General features: G+C 45.2%; 1 pseudogene; it reads left to right on the forward strand.

Moving 5' to 3' along the window:
* Positions 1-234: 234 nt before the first annotated feature.
* On the forward strand, positions 235-3,789 carry LOC110560566 (single-stranded DNA-binding protein 2-like; annotated as a pseudogene).
* The last annotated feature ends 1,308 nt before the right edge of the window (positions 3,790-5,097 follow it).

The raw sequence follows: 5,097 nt of genomic DNA on the forward strand, positions 1-5,097 counted from the left end.
TTCTTCCACAATCCTCTCAAAAACATGAGATCAGGTCTATTACAGCAGTATACCACAATTCCGGTACCAGTTTCTATTACTATGATAAACACCAGTATTGCAGCCAACACATCTGTGGGCACCATAGGGACCTGAAAAGGCAATGGTAGACCCTAGGTTCACACCAAGAATGAACAAGGGAAGCTGTGGTGGTTTGACAGGTAAGTGACAGTGGGAGATGCTCTTTGCCGAAGCATGCACAGCAAAGGCAAGAGTAACATCACTGTTGTACCATCCAACAATCAGGCCTGGGAGAAGTTAGCACACTACTGTGCTAATTTCTGCTCTATCAGGAGCTCCGAAATAGGTCCATACATTTTAATCAGAAATAAGATGAGGAAAAAAAAATCACATTGGGGAAACCCCCAGGATTCTTACAAGCTTGGTGGTGTGTATCCTGCGATCTCTATTATGCAGCTCTAGAGACTGCTAAGAACACCCAAACAAAGCAAAAGCTTTCTACGATTATAGTGCTGCAGAAGCTCCCAGCCCCATGCAAGGAAACTTGCCTCTAGGAGATGGCATACCAGTAATACACCTCCATGTGTATTACCTCAGAATGGGCAGAAAGGCCACTACTATAGCAAGTGCTAAGAGCATCAGGTTGCAGTATAGATCAGGGCACTTGACTGTCTTAATCTTTTGCAAGTTAGAGAACTGAAGTTTGGCTCAGCCCCTACCAGAATACAATAGGCCCGAGGTCCCTCTGCCAAGAACAACATGAGTCAGTGCCCTGCTGTTTAGACAGGAGTATTGGGCAAGTCGGGTAGTACATCTAGGCTAGACTGCCGGGAAAACGACTTCATGAGGAGGGACTCTACCTCTCAGGCCTGCCATCCACAGCAGGGTTCTTTCAGCCTTTTATGTCACCTACGTACCCTGGAGGTCTAGGGTCCCCTTTGAGGGTAACTAATTAGGTGCTTGGAGGTGTCCCAGGACTTCAGCTATTGCTCCCCAGCAGAATGGACCCACATAACTACAAGGACATTCAAACATGTGTGGGCAAAGGCAGAAGATGACTCCTGCAAGAGGAATGGTGCCTCTAAGGCTACAGAACTATGGAGATATGAGACCTGTGCTGAATACTTTAGGTGACCTTGGAATGCATGGAATGAACATGGGCCTAGCTGGTGGTAAATCTTGGCCAAACTCAACAAATGACAATTTAATACCATACTCCTCAGTGTCTCCTGGGAATTAAGTAGGTCTTCCATGGTGTACAGGGCCACAAGGAACACCCATCATGCTTAGCACAGAGGAATCAACTAACTCCAGAGATAACATATACTTTAATGAATGCAGTACCTTCTGGGCCTAACATCTAATTTTCCTTTTGGGTGCGATGGTCTCATGGGTGGATTAGAAAGCATGGAGTCCCATCATATGAGTGGCTCTTAAAAGTCAGGAGACATGGACAGTATTTCCAAGAATCCTCCAAATAATATGATACTGAGTAACCAACGGGCAATATTGAAATGAGGGAAAATGTCTTTTTTTCCCCAACAATATTTTTATTAATTATTTGGGAGTTTCACATAATGCACTCCTATCACACTTCCCAGTCCTCTCAGGTAGGCCCCCCAACCATGTGACCGCCCCCCCCCCCAATAACAGGTCCAATTTGTGTTGCCCATGTCAAATTCTCAGGGGTCAGCCCCTTAGAAAAAACTGAGTCCCTCCCCACCCCTGCCAGAAGCCATCAGTTGTACACCTCAACATCCATATCACAATTTTCCAGTATTCTCTTCAATTGCTTCCTGTCTAGGCTGTTGCTTTTTTTTTGGGGGGGGGGTTACACAGAAACCTATATCTCTTTTTCTCAACTCTGAGTCTGCAGTGAATACTACTGCAAAAGAAGTTTCCTTGCCCTTTATAGTCAGTGGGAACACAGATGGGGACTTCTGCATGGCCTCCAGTGTCAGCATGTGCCACAGACCTCAGCATGGTCTTCTATAGCAGTACACACCACGGACAGGACATCAGCACAGCCCTCTGTGATAGTATGGCCGAAAACACCATCATAGCCCTCAGCAGCAGCATGGGCCATCGACATCAACATGGCATCCAGGACAACACAGGTCATGGACACCAGTGTGGGTCCTGTCAGCAGCCCAACCCATGGACATCAACATGGCTTCAGGCTGCAGTACAGACCACAGACACCTTCATGGTTCTCAGTGGCAGCACAGGCTACAGACATCAACATGGCCTCTGGTGGCAACACGGACCATGAACACAAACATGACCACCTGTGACAAGCACAGGCCACAGATGTCTACAAGGATTCAAGTGGTAGCACAGGCCACAAATATTAACATGGCCCTCAGCTATAGCATGGACTCTGGTCCTCAGTGGCAGCACCAGCCACAGACGTTGACATGGCTTTAGATGGTAGCACTCCAGGCCATCAACATCTACATGAACTTTTCCCATCATTCAACTTAGCATGAGGCAACAGCACAGACCACAAGTACCAATACGGCCTCCAGGGGGCAGCATGGACCATCAAGGTCTAACCCTGAGGAAGTCCAATCCAGAAAATGAACCGTTTTTCAACTGGGACATCCTTTTGCTGTTCAGAGCTAGGGTGATCAATAGTGTGCCTGGGCAGCATGTCTGAGCCTGCGAAAGCTCTAGGCTGCTACTCACTGCCCTGCTGGACCTACTTGGCAACAACTTGCTCCCCTAGCCACCACAACCTTCTCTCATGTCACATCTCTAATTCCACCCCTTTCCACCACATACACAGCTCTGTCCTTTCATCTTCACTTCTCCACTACATAGTTGTTCTTAGTGGCACTGAAAACTGCAGTGTGTCACACAGTATATTTTTTGACCCAAACATCTTTACATGTAAATATTCATTGCAAGGAGTTGTTGGTCTGGTTCAAGATTTCTGAAGCACCATGAATCCTGGACCTTCGCCAAGACTTGTCTTGGATATCCTGCTGTTGCCCAGAGTCAGAGTGAGTTAGGCAGGGCATCAGAGGCCGGTTCCATGTGAGCTTCAGGCTGCTGAACATCTCACTAGGCATGATCTCTGTGTCTGCAGCCTGACACATATACTGCTCTATATGCTTTCAGTCTCCCAGCAGGACAAGCAGTGTGGACAGCAACAGCAGCAGCTCCATGCTGGAGTTCAGCCAGTGGGCCTAGGACCAGCCCCATTCAGTAATGAAATGTTTCTGCAGAAGCTCCAGGCTAATGCACTTCTTGTCATGGGTGCCAGCCACCCAGTGGCTCAGCAGGCACAACCTTTGTGCTTGCAACCTGGGGGCTGAGATGCAGTGGGGAAGCGTATAGTTTCATCATTCTCCACTGTAGTGCTTATTTTGGGCCATCTTCCAATTTAGTCCATTTTAAAAAAGCAACTTCCCATAAGACCTGCCTGTGGGCTCTGAAGACTCCTTTTCCACTGCCACGATTTTTGTTTTTCAGAAGGGTTTTTTGTTGTTTTTGTTGTTGTTGTTTGTTGTTGTTGTTTTCCAGACACTCCCAGAGATCTCTGGCATTAAAGATGTGTGCCACCATCTGGGGACGGGGACAGGAACAGGGAATGGGAGAAGGGGGATTTCTTAAATCCTTTTCAGAGTAAGAATTATTCCCCCATCCAGTGTATTCAAGGCCAGCCTGGTCTACAAAGTGAGTCCAGGCCAGCAAAGGCTACACAGAAAAATCCTGTCTTTAAAAAAAATTGTTTTGCCCCAGCATAACCATGGATATGTGACATATTACCAAGTCTCCTCATGAAAACTACTGTGAGGGCTGGAGAGATGGCTCAGCAGTTAAGAGCACTGGCTGTTCTTCCAAAGGTCCTGAGTTCAATTCCCAGCACCCACATGGTGGCTCACAGCCATCTATAATACAGTGACCTCTTCTGGCATGTAGGTGTACATGCAGACAGAACACTGTATACACAATAAAAAATAAATCTTAAAAACAAAAAAGAAAAAGAAAATTCTGTGAATCAGTCCTTCACAGCACTATTACAGAAGAAAACTGCTCATCAGTGGACAGTTAAAAAGGTATGATGGCATGACTTTAGTTCCAGCACTTGGGAGGCAGAGGCAAGTGGATTTCTGAGTGTGAGGCCAGCCTGGTCTACAGAGTAAGTTTCAGGACAGTCAGAGATAACCAGAGAAACCCTTTCTCAAAAAACAGAAAACAAAGGGAGTTTCAGCCACACCAAACCAACCTTTTTAGTCCCTGCTCTCCCCTATTTTGTAAAGAAAGCAGGTTCAAATGTAATTCAAACAACTTTATGGAGTAGCACATTAGAACTGTCCTAACGATGTGAAAATAATTATCTGTGTATGTATATGTATAGGAAAGAGAATGTATCATATATGTAGACCTACATGCATATACGCATCAACTCATAGGACATTGTAAAATATTATTACATGACATTTTTTTTCAAGACAGGGTCTCACTGTGTAGTTGGTTACCCTAGTACTCTCTATGTAGATAAGGCTATCTTGCTTCTGCATTCCACGTGCTGAGATTAAAGGCAGGCACAAACGTGCCTTTAATAACTGTTACCTAGCTACACGATTTCTGTTTTGTTTTTGTTTTTGTCTTGTTTTGTTTTGTTTTGTTTTGTTTTGAGATAGAGTTTATCTGTGTAACCTTGACTGTCCTGGACTCACTTTGTAGATCAGGTTGGCCTCAAACTCACAGCAATCAGCCTGCCTCTGCCTCCGAGTGCTGGGATTAAAGGCCTGCACCACCATGCCCAGCTGCTACATGACATCTTAAGTAGAAAAGTTGGGAATTTTATTCCATCCTTTTTTTTTTCACCATTTCCATTTTAATTATTAAAGGTGACTCCTGAACCTCTCTGAACTATTCTGTGCTATCCTGCTATATAGCTTTAAATGTTTGTTTTGTTTTCCAGACAAACATATATATAGCCCTGGCCATTCTGGAACTCACTCTGTAGACAAGGCTGGCCTAGAACTCAGAGATCCACCAGCTTGGCGTTGGAATTAAAGGCATGTGCCACCACTCTGGCTTATATGTTATTTTTAAAGGTGGATTTATGTTACTGTTTTATAA

Source organism: Meriones unguiculatus, chromosome 3 (assembly GCF_030254825.1).
Source record: "Meriones unguiculatus strain TT.TT164.6M chromosome 3, Bangor_MerUng_6.1, whole genome shotgun sequence".
NCBI lineage: Eukaryota > Metazoa > Chordata > Mammalia > Rodentia > Muridae > Meriones > Meriones unguiculatus.